This window comes from Ammospiza nelsoni, chromosome 3 (genome assembly GCF_027579445.1).
Source record: "Ammospiza nelsoni isolate bAmmNel1 chromosome 3, bAmmNel1.pri, whole genome shotgun sequence".
NCBI lineage: Eukaryota > Metazoa > Chordata > Aves > Passeriformes > Passerellidae > Ammospiza > Ammospiza nelsoni.
In genome coordinates, this window is record NC_080635.1 from 21,068,228 (window position 1) to 21,087,924 (window position 19,697).

Here is a 19,697-nt window from a genome sequence, read left to right on the forward strand (position 1 = left end):
GTCGTGAGGGCACCTGGGCACTTCACATCAATAAAAGAATCAATTTAAAAAATGTGTAGACCAGGACTCTGTGTTTGCTAACAAAACTCCTGTTCCCCGTTGCGACTAAAGGTCAGTCCAAGGCTGGCCAAGCGGGCAGGACTCGCATTCCTGCGCCCTGGCACCTGCCAGGCGCGGCTCTGCTCTGGCCGAGCACCGCCGGCAGCAGCTCCCGGTGCCCGCGGCCCTGCGGAGACCGGCTCGCTGCTCACCGGGGACTTGGTGTCCCCTGCATGGCTCAAGCTGGTGTCGGGACTGAAGGAGAAGGTGGGGAAAGACCAAGCCCAGCTAAAAATGTGACTTTGGCAGTTGCTGGCGCTCCACTGAAGTGCAGGCAACAGGGACTTGGTGGAGCTGTGCTGCTGGAATAGAGGGAGGAAAAACGAGACCTTCTTCTGGAGAACAGGGTAGAGATCTCTAAACTGAAGAAACTTTATTGACGACAAATGTTACATTATGCAAGCTTAGCAAATTCTCTAGGAATATAATGCTTCCCAGTGTTTTCTTAACTTGTGTTAATATTTTATGATACCTGTGCATTAAGGGCCAGTTGCTACAATGTTTACGTGAGTTTGGGCTGCTAAATTGCTTTTGTGGACTTTTAAAAAAACACTATTGGTCACTGCAAATTAGCTAAATTCCCAATCTCACTTAACAGGCTGATGATTTAAAATCAGATTTTTTTCTGGTTTTCATGTATTAAGTGAGCATGTGTAATTAAATTAAATGTTGATGCAAAGCTGCATTTTACTTATTTCTATTAAGACATTTGCAGGAATAATCCCACTTCAATACATATCTAATTTTGTAAGCAGCACTGAAACTAGGAGTTCCTGGACACTGATGTAATTTTTTGAATGTGAAATAATAATATATTTTCATGTCTTGAAATCCAGTTGAACTCGAGCTGAGCTTAAAAATCCAAGATCTGTTTCAGGAGAATTCAATCCCATCTGGCTGGTGGGTAGCAGGTGTGCAGTGTGTGTTTGAGGGAGGGAGGTGATTGCAGGGAGTGAAACATTTCTCTTTTCCTGTAAAGCTTTAATTCCAGTTTAATGCTGTGGTCTGAAGCTCTCTGCAGTTTAAGTTCTCATGTAATTACCTACATCTATTGTTGGTCTCCATTTCTAGACAACATAATGGTGATGGTGAATGGCAGAAGCAAGTAAATGTCCAGCATTATGAAGAAATATGGTTTCTAATTCTCAAAGTTTGGATTTATTTTCTGTTACAGCCAAGTCCCTTGTATGGGAGAGTGTGTTTTTACAAATTGATACAGACGTGATCTTGAAGACCAAATGAGAAAGGTTTCATTGCAGTGTTCAGGATCAAGATCTTTTGAGTATTTTTATGTGTTCCCACAGCATCATAGAGATTGTTTTTGTTGTGTATATTTTTATAAAGAAAAAAAACCCATCTTATGTAATTTTTGTTTTCATCCCATAAGAGACAGGTTCTACATTTTTTATTACTGCGGTTGTAATGAAGGAGGCTTTTTTAGTCTTTAAAAGTATTTTAGCAATCTGTTGAATACTTTTTACCTCTTAACCTTAAGAAACTTCTCCCAGCCTTTGTCATTTTCTTCTTTCTCTTTCCCTTTCTTCATCTTTTGATCAGATACTGCCAGTCAACCCCCGCCTCTGCCTGGGAGCTGTTTGCTTGGGAGGTTCAAGAATCTGCTCTTCCTTGATTTTTGTCACTAGCATCAAGTCAACTCCCTTTCACACTCCTATCGACTCTCCCTCTTCCAACTTCTAAATATTTCCTCTTCTTTTTATTTATCTTCACCGCTATATAACTGTGCTGAAGAGTCTTCCAGCGCATGAGTTTTTTATGGGAGTTGGCATGCAAAGCACTTCTTACTTAGCAAAATAAGTAAGCAAACACACTTCTTTTACAGTTTTTGAGTTCAAATTACTACAGTAGATGACACTTTTGCTGCTGTATTTCACAGGTTTTTTTCATGGTGAAGTGACTTAATTTCTAACGTAGAGTGGAGCTGCTGCTGTATTGCCAAGGGAAGTCCATCTGGTTTGACAGACGAAATGATAAACATATCTCTGGACATCCCTGTAAAGTTCTCCCTTTTGTTTGTTTGCTTTATGAAGTTAAATAGAAGAGGTCACCCCCTTTGACAGAGCAGATTCTTTTTTCTAGCAATCGGGCTTTGCAAGAAAACATCTTTTATTAAGCAAGTCATCCATACCACACCGTAGGCTGTTTGAGTGTAACAGTATGTTACAGTCTGCAAAGTTAATGCAGTTAATATTCAACTGAACTTTTGGGGGGTTGCTAATCCCTTAGGCGGGCTTAGCAGAAAGGGCAAACATATTTATAGCACTTTGAATCAGACTGCAGTGAACAAGTAAGAGTATGTGTTATACCATGCAAATGTTACACAATTTCAGGAAAGCTCAGTGCACGATCATCTTTTAATAGTGTTTAAGTTGATGAAATATCTTGTCTGTAAGCAACAGAGTTGTTGGTTCAGTGGACAATAGGTCTGTTAAAATGGAACTCATTGAAAGGTCTTGAGATTGTTGTTCTGGTGGTAAGTTCTGAAGGTTCTGAACTGATTTATGGCTGTCTAATTAGGAGCTAACTGTATTCTTTAAGCTCTGTCATTTGTATTATTCCCTAATAGGATTTAATTGGACTTTGTCACATATCTGGCTATGACTGAGTGTGTGCGGGGTTGTCAGCAGCCTTTTCCATGTAGACCTTGGGCTCTTACTATCTTTGTAGAAGTAAAAAGATAATTCCTGAGAGATCTTTGCTCCAGAAGTGTGACATGGAAGTGTGACACTGGACAGAGCTTGCTTTGGTTAGAGCCATGGGTACCCCAGGCAGAAAGAACGAGAGTCAAGCCACAAGTTGCAGGCTGTTCATGGAAGTGCCTGAAGTGCTCAGGCTGAGAATGTCCAGCAGTGAGGGCCACATCTCTGTGAGACAGAAAATCTCCACGTTTATGCCATGGACAAAACTTGCATTGAGTGCAAAGTTACATAGAAAAGCACAAAAAGGGCCCTGTAATGCTGCCATCCCATCAGGAGCCAGAGAAAGAGGAGTTATGATTTTGAATTTTACACACAATTTGATTGTGTAGAGTTTTTAGGCAAATAAAAGAGATCTGTCATTTGGCAGTCAACAAAAAATAATTTGTACTTACAAAAAAATTATTTTATTTTCAAAGAGATGAATGCATTTGCTAACAGCTTTAATCTATATGATAAATTTTTAATGTCAATTTCTGGTACCCTATCAATGCAGAATACAGGCCTGACAAAGTGTCCATTCTATTCTAATTAAGGTTTTTAATATGTTTGACCTTTTGGCTATTTTTTCCATTTTTTCTAGATATTAACTATTGGAAAGAGTAGGTACAACATGGAACCTGACTTTAAAGGGAGCTCAGGTGCCTGAATTTGTACATGCACTCAATTTACTTATTGATTTGCCACCTTATCCGTACCCATTCCTTTCCTTTTTCTTTTGCTCTTTGTGAAGCATACTGGCCATTCATAGTACTTCAGGAAAAAGTCCAACAAAATAATTAGTATGTCAGAATTGTTGGAAAAATGGAAATATGTTGCAAAAGATTTTCAAATCTATTTGTTATATTTGCAGTTAAAAATAGCATGACTGAGTACCAGAGCAAGTTAGAATTTTGTATTGGAGTTATTTATATCTGAAGTACCTGAAAATAACTAGTTTATTATGTACAAAATTTGAAATTCCAGAATACATTAAAACATTAGCTCAAAGGTCAAAAGCCTCTCCCAAGGAAGGCAGGAAATCAGAAGGGAGTTTGGGCTAATCAGGTTCGTTCTGTGGTGGTTGCACAGGGCTGATGTGGCTGACACCTTTTGTGGCTTCCTTTGGTTGCCCATCCTGAATGTCCCTAGCTCATCATTGGATCAGCTTCCATGCAAATCCTAGCAGCATTCAGCCTTAAGCCTTGACCTCTATAACACGATCTTGTAGCATTTCTGTCATGGTACTGAGCCGTGAGTGCAGGGGTCCCTTGCCCAGAGTGTCCTGGTGGTGGAGGTCTGCTGAGTGTGAGCTGCACATCCTGCAGCCATCTAGGAGCTTAGAAATGGATTAAACCATCTGCAGTTCTGTTGTGGAAACAGAGTTAACAGTCTGGTGATGTTAACTGTGCTAAAAGGTAGGGGTGTGTGTGTGTGTGTGTGTGTGTGTTACTCTGCTGAACACCATACATTTATGAGCTCTTTTTATAGTACCATTCCCAGCAGCATTCCCAGGAGCAGTCCAGGTCCAATCAGGACTGGTATGCCATTGTGAGAGGTGTTGTTCTAATTCATGTGTGAATGTGGAGTGGTTGCTGCCCTGAGGATATTACAGTGAAATTACAAACAGGATGAAGAATAGGAGGAGGTGTGGAGGAAAAGGAGGGCAGCTGCAGCAAGGTGCACTTGTCTGGTCAGGGTTATGGTATATACAGCCTGATGCCAAGTGATGGGCATTTCATTTATTTATAAGTCTGCTGCCTTCAAAACAATTAGCCTCTTTTTTGTGTGTGTCTTAGTTATTTAAGACAAAATGTGGAGAGTATGAAATTAATAATTCCCAAGATCCTCCTGCTCTGTCTTTAGCAATGACCAACCCCAGGAACCTCAAGTGCAGTTGTAAGAGCCTCACAATGGGCAAACTTGGGATAATCTTCTCTCTACCCGTTCTCATCCTAATCTTTCATTATTAGGGATTAATTTAAGCTTTGAAGCATGAGGTTTAAAAAAATATTTTGTTTGTTGTTCCCCCTCCTCCACTGTCAACCTTGTTTAAAATATGAAATATCCTCCCAAGCCTGTCATCTGAGCTGTTTTCAGGGTAATCCTACCTGCTCCTTGGTGTGTTGGCCAAACCTGCAGCTTGAGAGCTGCCATGGTGGTTTTGGTTCCTCTGGTGCCAGAAGGCACTGATAGATCCTTTTCCCCAGGGAGGTGGGTGAAGGCAGAAGCATGTTGAGCAGTTATGGCCTGGGTTTTCCCATGTCACCATATGTCAAAGCTGTGATGCTGCAGCTGGATCTCTCTCCTTTCTTTTAAATTTTAGTGGCTAATTTGCAGTGAAGCAGAATAGGAAATAACCATAAATAAATCTGGGAACCTTTGTATTAATTTCTTTTGCTAGCTGTGTACATATGAGCAGCTTGCCATTTGCATATGTGAATCTTGTCATAACAATTTTGGGAAGTGATTTGTTAATAATCAAGTTCTCAGAACAGCTCTAAATCAGTAATTGATGTAGGTCTGGATAAAGCAAGCCTTCCGCCTGCCTGTTTTGTGGAGCATTTTTGGCAAGTTTCAAGCTAGTGTGAAAACTAGCCATCAGAATAAAATTTAGGACAGCTGGGATGCTTTGCAGTGAAGACTTTTGGCTCCACAGTTCAAATAATCACAATAGCAGCTCAATTTAGCCTTTGGCTGGGTAGGTTTGGCAGGGCACAATGAAAAATAATTATTTCATGGCCTGCTTATTTGTCCCTTAACAAATAAACTCTCTGACCTATGCAGGCTTATGTAAATATGCTGCCGTATGTGGGGTTGTAGAGCACTGTCATGTCCCCATTTGGAAATATGTTTTATTTGCCCTCGTGTTGCAAACTTTTTTTAGAGTTCTGTTTTGGAAGCAAAGAAAGGGATAGGATATATCAGATACTGAAGCCCAGACAGCCAGGCACAGAGTCGAAAAAGCCATCTAACAGTCTTTTTTCTGAAAACACATCCATTAGTATGCAGTGTTTTCACTGCTGTAATAATAAGAGCAATCATGATACGAGCAAGTCCGTCTCTTCGCAGCCTTCCCACGCGGGATGGAGAATGACAGCTCCTAAAGCATTTGGATATTTGCCTGAATGTGTGCTGCTTAGCTAACAGCAGTTCAACTTGCTCTCCATCTTATGGCTTCCTGGATATCCTTCTCAATTTTTTCAGTGACAGCTTAAAATGTGAGATGTGGAGGGGGAGATAAAAGCTTTAGTGAAAGGCTTTTTGTGTGTGTTTTTAAGGGGAAGTTTTACTACACTTGATGATGGAGGGATGTGCCACACTATTTTCTGTTCCCACCATTTTAGTATTTGCACTTTCTGTTGCAATGGTGGCAGCCAATCCATAACAGTGTCTTTCTGCTTCCCCTTCTGGAGAGGGGAGAATACACAGAAGAGCACGTATCAATGGTTTTGCCTCCTGGCACCACCATTTTGGTTGTGCAGCAGTAAAAGAAAGCCTTTTTTCCAAAGAGCTGAAAGATCTCTCTGGAACGTCTGCCGTTGCACACTCGTGCACAGACACGCGCACACTTGCACAGGCTCTCGCCGAGGTGGCTACAATCTGATTTTAATAGTGGCACTCCTTCTCAAAGTGTCATTTAAAAAAACATCAGCAGTCATGTCATGCATCAGGATGAATTTCTAAATGTAAATGAGATTCTCTCAGTAATTTATTTACATTTGTTTTCAGCACAACAAATGAGACATCACGTAGCTTCATAATTTCCCATGACCGAGTCACCAGCATGAGGTGTGTAATTTACTCTGATTTAAGATGCTTATCTAGAGGTTCTTGCAACAATACCTGGTGGGCTTTTTTATACTACTTTTTCCTGGCTTTTAACCCATCTACTTCACCTCCTTCTCTGTATTTTTGGCTAAAAAATATTAATGTGTCTGCTTCTTGAGGCCTTTTTTCAGTAGAGCTGAGAGGGATGGCTTTGTTCCCTAAAGCATGTTATTTTCCCTGCCATTTCTTCCTCATTTGGTAAAATCATTGAGGGTTTCCAGAATGTACCTCCATTTACATTATGATGATGTGGAAAAAGGAAAGCAATGCTAATTGTGGACATTTCTAATGGCAGAATGTTTGTCCAGAAATGAAACAGTGCAGTGGGAAGCATCCTGCAGTCGTTTGTTCACCCCTCTTCTCAGCTGAAATACTAAGTCTTAGACCTGTTCTTGGCTGTAATACTGACTTAGGTTTCTGATCTGCCTGTAGCTGAAATGATTCTTTGCTTGAGATGGGATGTGAATGCCAGTTTTCAAATTATGTGGACACAGTCATGTACTACAAAACTCATTTATTTTAAGCCTGTAGTTGAACCATTTAGATGTCTAACTACTTGCTTAAGTATTTCAGGTAGGTAGATGATTAAAGGTGCAATGTACCATGCATACAATTTTGTACCTCTTATCTTGCAGACCTGGTTACAGCTTGAGTAAAAATCAGGGCAATGGCTTTTGCTATTTTACAGGTTATCAGCACAGGAGAACTGAGATACTTTGGTGAAAGTTCCTGGTAAGTCCAAAAGCGGTACAAAATGCTATAGTTTGGGATGTTACAGTGCAAAAATATTGTACATCTTCGTGGAGATCTGCAGGATTAACACTGCGTGGGTGATCTTTTCCTCTCAGGGAAGAAGCATGACATTTCTTTGTGTTAATTCCCAATGCAAAAATGAGTGTCTTCCTTTAAAATGAGTAAGAATATTCCAAAAAATAATAGATTTAGACTGGTTTTAAATGTGCATTGTACATACTAGGTCCCAGTTGATTTAATTTTGGCCTGCTGGCCATTTCCTTAACATTGCATGGGTCTAGCACCAAATTATGCTGATGGCCTGTCTATCACCAAATTATTTACAGAACTGCAGTTAAATTATAGAAATCTTCCAGACAAGCAGTGCTCTGGGCAAATTATTTCATCAAAGTTATTTTCCATGGTATACTTAAGCAAAAGCTTACAGGAGCAACATTAATCTTTTTTTGGTATGTGATTATGCAGACGTGGTAACAGCCCCTTTTTAGAAATAGCTTCCTACCTGGGAAAACAGAAGGGAACCATGATATGGAAATTAGTTCTCTCTGTGCTATCCTTGGTTTGAAGCAAATGTTTTATGTCAGGGAAACACAGGACTGAGGCCAGCAGTAGGATGGCCATTTCTGCACACTGTCAGCTCCTTCCAGGTCTTGGGGAATTTTCTTTCTGTAGACTTTTAACTGCACACTTCTCTGAATTTGTAATTCAGATACTGCAGAAGCAGGTCAGCTGGCTTTACTAGTTCTCCATCACATCGAGGCCCAGTGGTCACTGCCCACTTTGACAGAGAAAAACATTTGTGTATCTGAAGGCAGTATAGGCACTTTCTGCATTACCCCCATCTAGCAAGATCTGAGCTGCTGGGTGATTATGAAACATACAAAGAGAATATAAATCCTAAAAGCAGCCCCAACTCCCTATTGTAATTGGCATCCTTTCAGACTCTGTTCCAGAGTTTAGAAATATAGTCAGGGTGGAACATCTATATTTGGGTTTATATGTAATGGTCATACCTACTGGTTCACTTGGAGAAATCTTGGCATGGATCACTATTTAAGGACCTTGGGTGCAGCACTTGTGTTTAGCTCAGTGTTTTTTATCCCTGCATATTTTTTTTAGTATTCCATGTTGCCATGTTTGCTCCGTGAGACAAGAATGCCTTCCCAGCCTCTGCACAATTGTGCGCTTTTTGTTGAGCAAGTATAGAAATTCAGGTTTTAAACTGACTCCCGTGAATAAATTCCTCTGGGAAAACAGGTGCTAAAAATCTGTGTTTTTCAGACCTTTCTCTGCCCACATACTTAGGGTAAGACTGAGCCATGTGTAGATGGCAGGCTGGAATGGGACCTCTGTGCTCAGGACCCACATGTGGAAAACTGTACGTGTGTGCGGATGGCAGACTCAGGAACTATAGCACAAGAGCTAAAGGTTTTTGCAAAGGTTTTTCGAACACCAGATTTAACTTGATTTCTCTCTGGTGTTGGGTGGTGGTTGCTGTTATGTGGGGCCACACCTGGGGAACCCCCCTTGGCAGCTCACCCAGGGTGACTCAGAGGCAGCTGGGAGGTGACACTCTAATAACTGGGGTTTCATGGTGTTGTTAGAGGATTTTTTTGGTTTGTTGTTTTTTTGATTGGTAGGATGTGAATATATGTGAAAGCTGGATCTCCTTTACTTGTGATCCTCAGCAGATGCAAGTCTGATTAAAAGTCCCCTAATTTAGAAATGCTTGTAAAGACAGGAGGATACTTAAAGCTGGCTTTGTCAACAAAATGGAGGAACTGTGCTCTTGGGGCCCATTAACAGCAGTGCCAAGATGGCCACTGCTGCACAAATACTGGGAATTAAGTTTCTACAAAACCCTAGAAGCTCCAAATTGTATATCTCACCAGTTCTTTACTCCCCCAGTTATAATCCATATCTCACTTATTGCTAGAGTCAACAGTCTAATGGTAACAAAAAATACCACCTTTCATCATCTATTGATTTTCAGTCTTTAAAAACTGACAATAAGCTATTTTTTGTCCAATTTCTCAATAAATAGGAACATTTATTGGTTTTTCAGTTTTGTTATATTACGTTAGAATATATTTTACTGCATATAGTGGGTAATGTAGCATCAGGAGAGATGTTTAAATTCAGCAAGTAACTTTTGAAACTGCATAGCTCAACTGAGATATGTAAACAAATTTGTAATACTAGTTTAATTTAGATTACAATGCAGGATACTCAGCCTGGAGCTCATTTTTCTATTTATTCCATTATGATCCTCAAACTAATGGAAGAGAATTGTCATAAAAAACAATTACAGTAAAGGTGAACATCTACTTTCTTCTCATAAAAATAATTACAGTAAAGGTGAACATCAACTTTCTTCTCTATCTGAGGAAGAGGGAGGAATTTTGAGGTATAGTAAGTACCACGGTATTGGGGTTTATTTCCTAGAAATTCACCAATGACAGTGTTGTATAGGTTGGGCAAGTCATAAATTCTGTCTGTTTGATACTGTGTCAAACCACTCAGCACAAACATCATCTTTCTCAGTGACCTCAGTTACCTTCTCTCCTCTTGAGAAAGGAGACAAATTATGATGTGATTGAGCTGTGGCAGAACTTGGGATGTAGATCCCGAGTTGCCTCCCCACTGCCACCTGCCTTCACAGCACATGATCACTTGCTAGGTTTTATCCTTTCCAGAACCTTTCAGGAGACACTGAAGATCAACAGTTGCCTCTTGCTTACTCTTGTGGTGATGAATGGCAATTTGATGGTATTTTCATCTCTGCTATAAAACCAGTTTAAGCTTTTTTTTTTTTTTTTTTTTTTTTAATTAAAAAGCAGGTAATTTCTCTTCTGGTGACATTCAGTCCTACAGCCATAGACAGTAAGCTCTTAGATGTGGAGGTGCCTCTGCTGAGGTGAGGATGTACAAAACAATCCTGTACTTTAAACCAGCTGTGCCACCAGCTCTGGCCTTTGCTGACCCAAGGGGTTCTCTGGCTTCAAGGCTTCCAGTGTGAACAGGCAGGCTTCCTAGGAGGCTTCTCAGGTGAAAACATTCACTTAGATGGTGAAACCTTTTTCTGAACACTCGGAACAGGGAGGCAGTTCTGGCTTATGTTTCATAACCCTTTCACAGTAAGCAAAGAGGGAACCATTTGGGCAAAACTTTTCCTTTTGGGTGTCTTGGGTGTGATTCTCTGAGGCACAGGCCCTTTCTCATAAGCTGCTGTGGATCTTGCTATCATCTCTGTCTTACAGGATCTGATGTACAAGGAGTTAATAGATATCCAGTGACCAAAGCCATTTCTATTTCTCTTTATATACAGAAGTGAAGTGGAGCATGTAAAATTGGAAAGCAGAACCAAACCTGAAATTCTCTAACTTTATGACTAGTGTGTGTGTTATTTTCCCATGATCTTTAATTACATTCTGTTCTGGAGGGGGGAGAGGGGGAATGCTAATCTGGTGCACCAACTGGGGGAAAAACAAACTGTTTTACAGCGGGAGTCTAGATGACAGCACACAGCAAATGCAAAATCTGACATTCATATGAAAGTGGGCTAAGCAAGACCATAGAAGAGAGGCAAAATGACTGCAGCAAGAGGAATGCAAGTGGTTTAAGGAAACCATGGTTTCTGTATTTATTGAAATAGCACAGCCGACCTTTGAGGTGGTGCTGATACAATGTAGATTTTGTAAAGCAGCACCAAGAGAGATGGCTGTCATAAAGAGAATGTGTGATTGGATTCAGGCTCATGAGAAGCTAGGTTTAGAAGAGTATTGCCCTTCCCTCTTTGAACATATAATATAGTGAGGCATGTCTCATTGCACTGAATGGAAAGATGCTATTTTCAGGACTGCTGTTGCTGTGCTTGCTAATGAATTTCCAAGGGGTGTTTGAGCCTTGGATATTGACTGTAGAGATGCTTGCAGTCAGTTGGAAGAGATGTGACTGAACACGAAGCTTAGTTCTGTGTGCATACAATCCTGCTCTCTGTGATTTTCCCTCAAGTTGTATATTCAATATCACTCTGCAATCATAAATAATTTGTAGAAGTCCAGCTGTGACTTAAGGCTTCTCTACAAACAGCATCCAGGGTGCAAAGTCATGTGATACCCTTTTTCTTCTTTCACTGACTAAAATAGTTTTAAAAAACTGTTCCCACTTCCAGTCCAAACATTAAAACCAACCAAATGGTTGGGTGCAGCATAAATGGTCTCTGCCCTGTTTCTTGGTCCTGATGTCTTCTTCATCCCCTTGGGATGGGAGCTGGGTCACAGCATGCGGATGTGCTCTCCTGCACCAGGGGGGCTGAGCTTCTGTGCAGAAGTAATTGCCTTTGCTAAACAGCTTGAGTTAGCAGCACTATACATTTAGTATTTATTTGAGTAAGGGATGAACAGGCTGTTTAAAAACAACATTCCTGGGGTTGTTCTGGTTTTGTGTTAGAAAGGCAATAGTCTGGCTTAAAGGTATCCTTTGTAAATAAAGGTTTTAGGAACAGGTCTTACCTTGAGTCTTTCCCCTCATGTTCATCAGCCTATTATTCAGATGTCAGTGGATTATTTTGGCTTGTTGGATGGTGTTATTCTCTGGGAGGAGAACCTGGGGAAGCTATGATGTATGTCAGTTTAACATCTTTGAGTGGTGTGTGAGGGCATCTCTCCTGCTCCCCAGCACTGGTAACCCATGAATAATCATGGAGCCAATGGGGCAGTATGTTTTTAACTTCTCAGGATCAGCTATGACTGGTGTGGATCCCTGGGGTGAGATCAAGGATGAAATGAACTCTTGTGTGCTTGGATGTGTTGATTATGAGCAGATCATCACTCAACACCCATGTTGTTATCACATTCTGGGCAGTTTACCTCTACCCCCAGGAACAGTTGTAGCAGTGAGCTTTAATCTGCATTCCAATTTTAAATTTAGCTTCTGTGTGAACCCCTAGGAAAAAAAGTTAAATTGTGCTTTGAAATAGAAAAAAGTCAAAGGTGGAATGAGAGGGTATAGAATAATCAAGATGCTTTTTTTTCTCTTTGGTAAATGCTAGGAAGGAACAGGAGCATAATGTGACTCCTCTCCTCTTGCTCATTGTTTTTTCAGCCAGCCTGTTACATACACAGTGGTCCCAACACCTTCAAGCATTTCCTACCAGCTCTGTCACTCAGAAGCCAGACTTCACTCCTTTACCTTTTAGCAGTGCTGTGGCTCAGGGCATTCCCTTGGGACATCCTCTGCACTTGCTACTTCTTATCACTCTCAGCTGGAGAAAGCACACTGCACTTGCCATCCAAGCCCAATGGCACACTTAAGCTGTATAAAGGCCACTTGACATCATTTACATTTTTCATTAGCCTTCTGAAGGAGTTTCTCAAAAAGTGCAATGGCTTTCCTAGCTTTTGAACTGCTTTGGAAGACTGTAATAATTTTGCACCACTAGTCTCAGAGTAGCCTATAATTGTTATGCAAAACATTGCCCAAACATAACATAACTAATTGCACAATTAAGATTGCTTTCTCCTCATCATCCCATTCATCATACTCCTCATTCACACCTATAGTCAGCATCTGGCATTAACAAAGGCTCTATTTGTCACATTAATACATTCCTTTTGTAGTGAAAATGCCTTTTGTATATCTCTTTGATACTTAAGGGTCCTGCTAGCTTGTTCAGTAAGCCTGAAAACAGTGACTAGAGAGCCTTGTAGGGTACATCCCTTTTTCAGATGTTTAATAGGAATGTAATGCAGTGGTATTCCAGGATACAAACAGCAACTCTGAGAGCTCAGAAAAGGAACCTGATACAAGTCAGCAAAAGACCCCCCCTTTCCTTAACAACATTGAGGTAAGTAATACAGTGTTTTGCTATTTTTAAAAATCTGAGGGAAATAATGCAGAATAGCTTTTCTTTACAGCGGACATTTCAAGGTCATCAGTCCTGTTAGTCTGACGTAAGGCGCATAATCAGCTCCTTCTGAGAGTCCAACCAGAACCCAGCAAACCAAACCAACTTGGAAAGTGCAGGAGGTTGCAGGGGAAAGTCCAAGAATATCTGTGAATCAAAATGCAAGAAATGTCCTGGTACCTCTACCAGTCAGACCTACATGGAAAGTTGTGCTTGAGTGGGGTGAGGGTGTGTTTGCCATTCACATAAGGACAGGGTGGGAGCATCTTTGATTGGAAGCCTAGGAGGTCTGCAGCACCATAATTCTTCTTAGGAAAAGGAAATGATGTAAGTTTCTACTTCTGGAATCTCTCCCCACTACTCTATAAATTTAAAGAAATAAAACACAAACAGAAAATTGATTTTTGAATGACGGTGAATTATTGTCATTAGAGGAACTGCAGTTTTGTGTCAAGGGAAAAAAAGCTCGGTGTACTATATGCTACAGTGTACTATAGGCTACTTTCTGAAGCATTACTTAATGTACCAGTCATTGCTGGGAACATGGAGTCCTTTTAATGCTAGTCAGGTAATATGTCATTCTCTCTGTAGAAACTCTGCAGCAGAGACATGAGTTATATACTGATGTAGTTATCAGAAGATCATGTGGTAGCACTAATGTGAGTCACTACAGTGGAGTTTGCCCCGTTTGAAATTTTTACATAATTAAAGTGAGTCATTGTCCAAATTCTGCCAAAGTGCAGATGTCTTTAATTTAACATATGCAGTTCAGCTAGCATATGCCTTCCATAGGTGAAGATCTTTTCCTTTGTGCGCTACCCTGCGTTAGCTCTGGTCTGGGAGATGCTCCCCTTTGCCATTCAATGTGCAGTGCTCCCACTGAAATCCATAGCAGCTTCAGAAACAGTATCTGGAACACCCAGACCTCAAATAGTCCTCTACACTTTGTTTTATGTTCTGCTAGTAATTCTTTAAATGCACATAGGTAGATCAAAACAAGTGTGGTTTTGTTTCTGTTATAATGAAGGAGATGGCCCAGATTTTCTGGTGAAATACGTTCAGTTGCCTTCTGTGCCTTGTGTCTCTGGAGCAAGGCAAAAAGCAGGGGGAGGATCAAAAGGTAAGGAAGGTTTCTTTAAGAGAAGGCAAGCTGGACATGCTTTCATACATATTGAACTTTTAAAATTATACACTTCAAGATGGTGGATGACTTAGTACTCAGGGGGAGTTAAATCAGGTTGTTTTAGCAGAGAACAAGACCACCCTCCATGCAGCTGGCTGAATCACCAGTGTTTCTGAGGATTTCACAAATAATTTGGGTTCTGTGCTGTGAAGATGACTAGTCTGAGTCATTTGGCTGAAAGGGGAGTACCTTTTCTTTCTTTCCCCCTTTCCCTCTTCTCTTTCTCTCTTTCTTTCTGTCTTATTTTTTTCTTCCCCTCACACTCTTTCTGAGCTGCAAATCTAGTTGTTCTCCATCTAATGCTGAAATACAACAACAATGTGGTTAACCATCACATCCACATGAAGCTTGTAGTTTTGCTGGGCAGAGAAGGAAAGAACAGACTTGTTTTGAAACGTTGAGAAATTTTCTGATTAATTAATGAGAGATAGAGAAAATGACTAAGGCTGGTCTGCTAATTTCTGAGTCACTGAGTAAATGCTATTTTTTCTTATTTGCCAATCCCTCAGTAGGGACGTTAAATAATGTTTACTACTGTAAATTCTTTCCCAGGAAGGGAAGGAGGTTATGATACAGGAGAAACTTGTATATTTGATTTAAAAAGTCAGCTCTTCCCTCTGCAAAAGGACTGCAGCCTTATGCAAGAGGGCATCATGCATACTGGTCCATCCAGAGAGTAGCCAGCCAAAGGGCCATAGGTTTCAAGCACCTTCTGAGAGTCCTGAAAGCTACCCTAGTAATTTATTGATGATGGAGATGAAAAACAAAATATTCCTGTAGTGTCCATCCCCACACTCTGAGGTAATACTGCCAGCAAAGAAAGAAAAGTTCCCACACTTTCACCTTCACTTGCTGCCGAGAAGGGGTTATGCAGGTAAGCAGTCCTGTGTCCCAGGTAAATAAGCAGTCAGACTCAGGAGCATGTGATTTTTGACACCCTCAGTGCCTTATTCCTATTCCTGTTATATTTAAGGATTCTGTCTTCTGTGTGGTTTGTGATCCCTAAGCTTTTTCTTAACTTTTTTCCCCCAGTAAAATTCTTTATGGCAAAAAATGAAGCTGCATGGATGTGCCAGAATAGTGAAGCACAGTGTCCTAAATGATGTAACTCAGGTTTTGGGAGCAGGATAATTGCAGTAGTGTGATGCTTCTTTTAGAATAATTAGTCCTGCTGAGAACCAGGGTATAAAAGCCAGTGCAGAGCACAGTAATGAGGCAGTTACACCATTTCCAGTATTTGTGTGCCCCTGCATTGCACTGCAGATCAGAGCAGGCTTGCCCACAGTGATGGTCAAGGAATGATTTCATCTTTGTAGCCCTGTGCCAGGACTGTGATACAAAATACGTGGGATTCATTCTATAGGAAAGCAGCACTCATCTTCCATAATAAACCAGGGGGCCTTTGAGATCATTAAGAATAATTTTTACAAAGGGAGGTTTATGTTTCCGTTCATGGAGCCAAAGTCTGTTCTCATGCCCTGTTACTGCCTGGCACTTGCCCATCCAGGAATGAAATCTACTTCAGCTGTGTGCACTTGCAGATGTCGGGATTTCAATTTCAAAGTACAAACAATTCTAATATTAAAAAGACTATTTCCCCAGTGGGAATATGGGTTGTATGAGCTTTTTGGCTTTTCTGTTTCATCTTTGGATTGTATACGATATCACCTTTAGATCTCTCTATCAGTTTAAGGGTTTTTTTTATTAGCACCACAGTGGACAAAATGTCAGTAGAAGTTAAAGTGGAAAGAGTCCTCAGAGAGATAAAGGTTGTCTTCCACTTTTCACTATATGGTTGACTCTGCTGCCCTTTTCTGTTGGGGTTTAGTCTGCTGGGGCGCTTCTTTGCTTAAGTTAAATTTACTTATCTGTTATATAAATAAGAGATAGCCTCGGCCATTAGGTAAATCTACTGATGGAGGGAAAAGGGATTGCCTGTGTGCATTTCTGAGACATGGAGTTCAAAAACATCTGATAAGGTAACCTTCAGCTGGTTTTCTGCAATGACTTTTGTCAATGAGCCTTAAAAGCATTGATATTTTCAAGCATTATAGCTGAAGAGTACTGCAATGTCCTTGAACTACCCACCAGCCAAAGAATGACATCTCCAAACTCAGCTGGTGAATTCCCATGTACTGTCATATTTATGCTTACTTTTTCCTTTCTGTCTGGGGCATCCATCTCAAATTACCAGGACCTTGGCTCTACCCAGTATGCAACACCAGACTGGTACCACTCTCAGGTGCTGCCTGGATTTGCTGTTGCCCTCAGAATATTTGCTCCTATATTGTACAGTGAGGATAATCCTTTGTTTAATTTTTTTTAACATTTTGAAAGGAAAATAGGGGTCTCATTCAGGTCTTTCCATTTTTGCATGATAGTACAGTTGAACAACGTGTACATGTGTTAATTAAACATCCTGTCTTATCACTGTTTTGGTAAGTGTCCTGTAAATTTAATCACTACGACACCTCTGTACACATTACAATCCTTTTAAAGATCTAGAGAAAAATCCTGGTGGATTATTCAAAGCACTAAATCACACAGAATTACAGTAGTTATTAGAGGCATTAAAACCTCTGATAAGAAGCTTTATCATGCATTTTTTGGGAAGCTTAATCTTTATCAGAGATGACTGTAAATAGAAGGGAACAGTAAAAAAACTTGATAACAGTTTATTTTACAGTACATCAATAATCAGGTACTGTAATTACAGTATAGTTATATATTTATTGCATAGTAAGTAACTACAGTTTATTAGTTTTCTTGCTTTTCTGTTATTGCAATTACCTGCAAGACCTGAGCCAACAAGGGCCTTTATTGTATTTCCATTTCCATTAAATATGTTTACACACATACAGACATATTTACATATATGTTTAACTACTTCAGAGGAGTTCAACCTGTTTACATGAAGGAAGAACAGGCAGTGGACATGCTAAAGATCTCTTCCACATATACATTTATTTAGATTCAGAACTATAAATGAAGGAGATCAGATTTTATCTGTGGTTATATTTAGCTATCTAATTTTTTCTCCTCTGTTTGGTGCTGGAAAAGTTTTGGTATTCTTAATCACTTAGATAAACCTCTCAGTTACAGACCTACTCAGTGTGTGGGTGTTTATATTATATCTGTACATTATTTACCTCTGTACATCCACCTCTGAATATAGATTAGATTCGGTCTCTGTTAATTGTGCTTGGGTTGTGTATGCATGCCTGTATTTATGTATTTCCAGGAGTTCTGTCATTTTGGGGTGTAGGCTAAGTGAAGATAGCCAATTAGGTGTGACTTCTAATTTAGTGTTGTTTACAATGTTAAAGGTTCTAGTTAATTTAAGAGTTACTGTGAAGCTGGCTGAAGAAATGTTCATGTTGGAATTGAGAACTTTTCTTGGTGAGAAGTGATGAAGATGTAATACAGAATGCAGCCCCTGAGTGGTACGGAGTGACTTGTGCTCCTCACGCCTCTGGTAGGGGCACAGCCATACCTCTGAGCACAGATCTGGGCAGCACAGCCCACAAAAGCTACAGAGGATTTGGTGAAAGTCCAAAGCAAAAGCAACGAGGGTGTTAAGAGAGTGAGGAAATGTGACCTGTCAGGAAATACTGAAGATATTGAGGGTGCTTGGCCAGAAAAAGAGATCTCTGAGGGACAACATGGCAAAGGGTAGTAAGAATACAAAAGGCTGTGGGAAAAGAAGGCCACTAAAATTCTCGTTGGTGAGAAATGGAAGGGTATGGGATGTAACTGGTTCAACAGGACCAAACAAAATTCACATTAGGTATTAGCAATAACCTTCTAAAGCAATAACCTTTTATCTAAAGATAAAATTTGGGATGTTGTGGAATTTCTTCTGTTGGAAATTTTTCAGGCATAAGTGGTCCTGCCTGGAGGCACATGGGGACAAAAGGCATCAAGACATCTTAACAACACTCCTAGCCCAGTTTTCTGTGCCTTGAACCATCTGTTTAAGAATCATGGTTGTGAGAAGGTGGTGTGTTCCCAGTTTGCTTGCCAGTGGGTCAAAAGAAAAATAGGTGAATTGCTCATCTGAAATAAAACTTCTATCCAGTAAAAAACCTTGGAAAGAATCAGCATCCACATGTGTCTGGTAAACTACTGAAACTTCATTTCTATTAAGATTTGGGGGCAGATACTGCACCGGCTGAAGCTGATGGCTAAAACTTCCCCTGGCAGTAGTGGAACCAATGTTAATTTATACCATAAAATCCCTGTTTTGCTGATTGTTTTCAGTCAGTGATTGCACATGACAGGCATAGTTTATAATGCTTAATAAGAAACTAGACAGTAAGATGTACTTAAAGTCTAGTAGGACATGTCAATATATACTTAAACTACTCCTATTTTCCTTTTCTCATCCTTTTGGTGGACTAAAATTTCAGGTAATATATTTACTATCCAGTACTTGTTGATTAGGGGACTCCGTGTTTAATTTTCAGGTGAAATAACTCAGATTTTTTTTTCCCTAGTGTGATACGACTCTGAGACAACAGTATAACATTTATTGTTATTCTGATTTTTTTCTAGAACAAATTTTGAGTTTATTTCTAAGGTGTCTGGCATTTGTGGTAAACAGGGAGAGGCAATGTCCCAGTGTGAGAATGGTTTGCTTGCTCTACCAAAAATTCTTCCTGCAGAAGATGATGGTACTGGTATGTTGGACTGGGTTTGTACAATTCAGTACAGAGGTACAGATAATTGTGTGGGTCTTTTGTCCTTGTTTTTTGAACATATGACTGATGAATAAGTGCTGAATTTCCAGCTTTCTATGTGTACTACAAGATGTCCATGCCCTTGGCCACATGGAAGGTACCTTGCATTAAGCAATACTGCTCAACTTCCAATGCTTTCCCTGTGGGAAATGCTTCAAACTGAGATTTTTGAAAAGAATCAGAACATCCTTTTATTCACCATGCACGAGGTGATCCTCATGGACCCTAGCCCACCTTGCTTCCAATGGTGTGCAAAATGCTAGAATGAGGATTAACATGGAAATGCTGCACTAGCAGGACAGAAAGGTTCAAGTCTTATCTGGGAGGTGTGGTTTGGAGGTTGTTGGTTCCTTTGCAAGTATTTAACAGGAAACATGAATAGAAAGATGCTGAGGCTGCTGTTTATGGCTGAGGCCACTTGCATACAGTCCACCGAGTGTGTTTACAGTATTCATAGTACTGCTGTGGGGTTTTGTCTCCATTGGAGAGAG

At 40.3% G+C, this 19,697-nt stretch overlaps 1 protein-coding gene across 6 annotated transcripts in view; it reads left to right on the top strand.

The window, feature by feature from the left end:
- The window catches only part of ESRRG (estrogen related receptor gamma), a 372,987-nt gene that overhangs the window by 34,992 nt on the left and 318,298 nt on the right, over positions 1-19,697 (top strand). The window contains exons 3-4 of one of the 6 annotated variants that reach the window (XM_059467352.1): positions 6,525-6,584; positions 7,312-7,355. The exons of the other annotated variants lie outside the window; for them this stretch is intronic. The gene's annotated coding sequence lies outside the window, so the exon portion shown is untranslated. The remainder of the gene's footprint in view (positions 1-6,524; positions 6,585-7,311; positions 7,356-19,697) is intronic. 6 annotated transcript variants of the gene reach the window in all.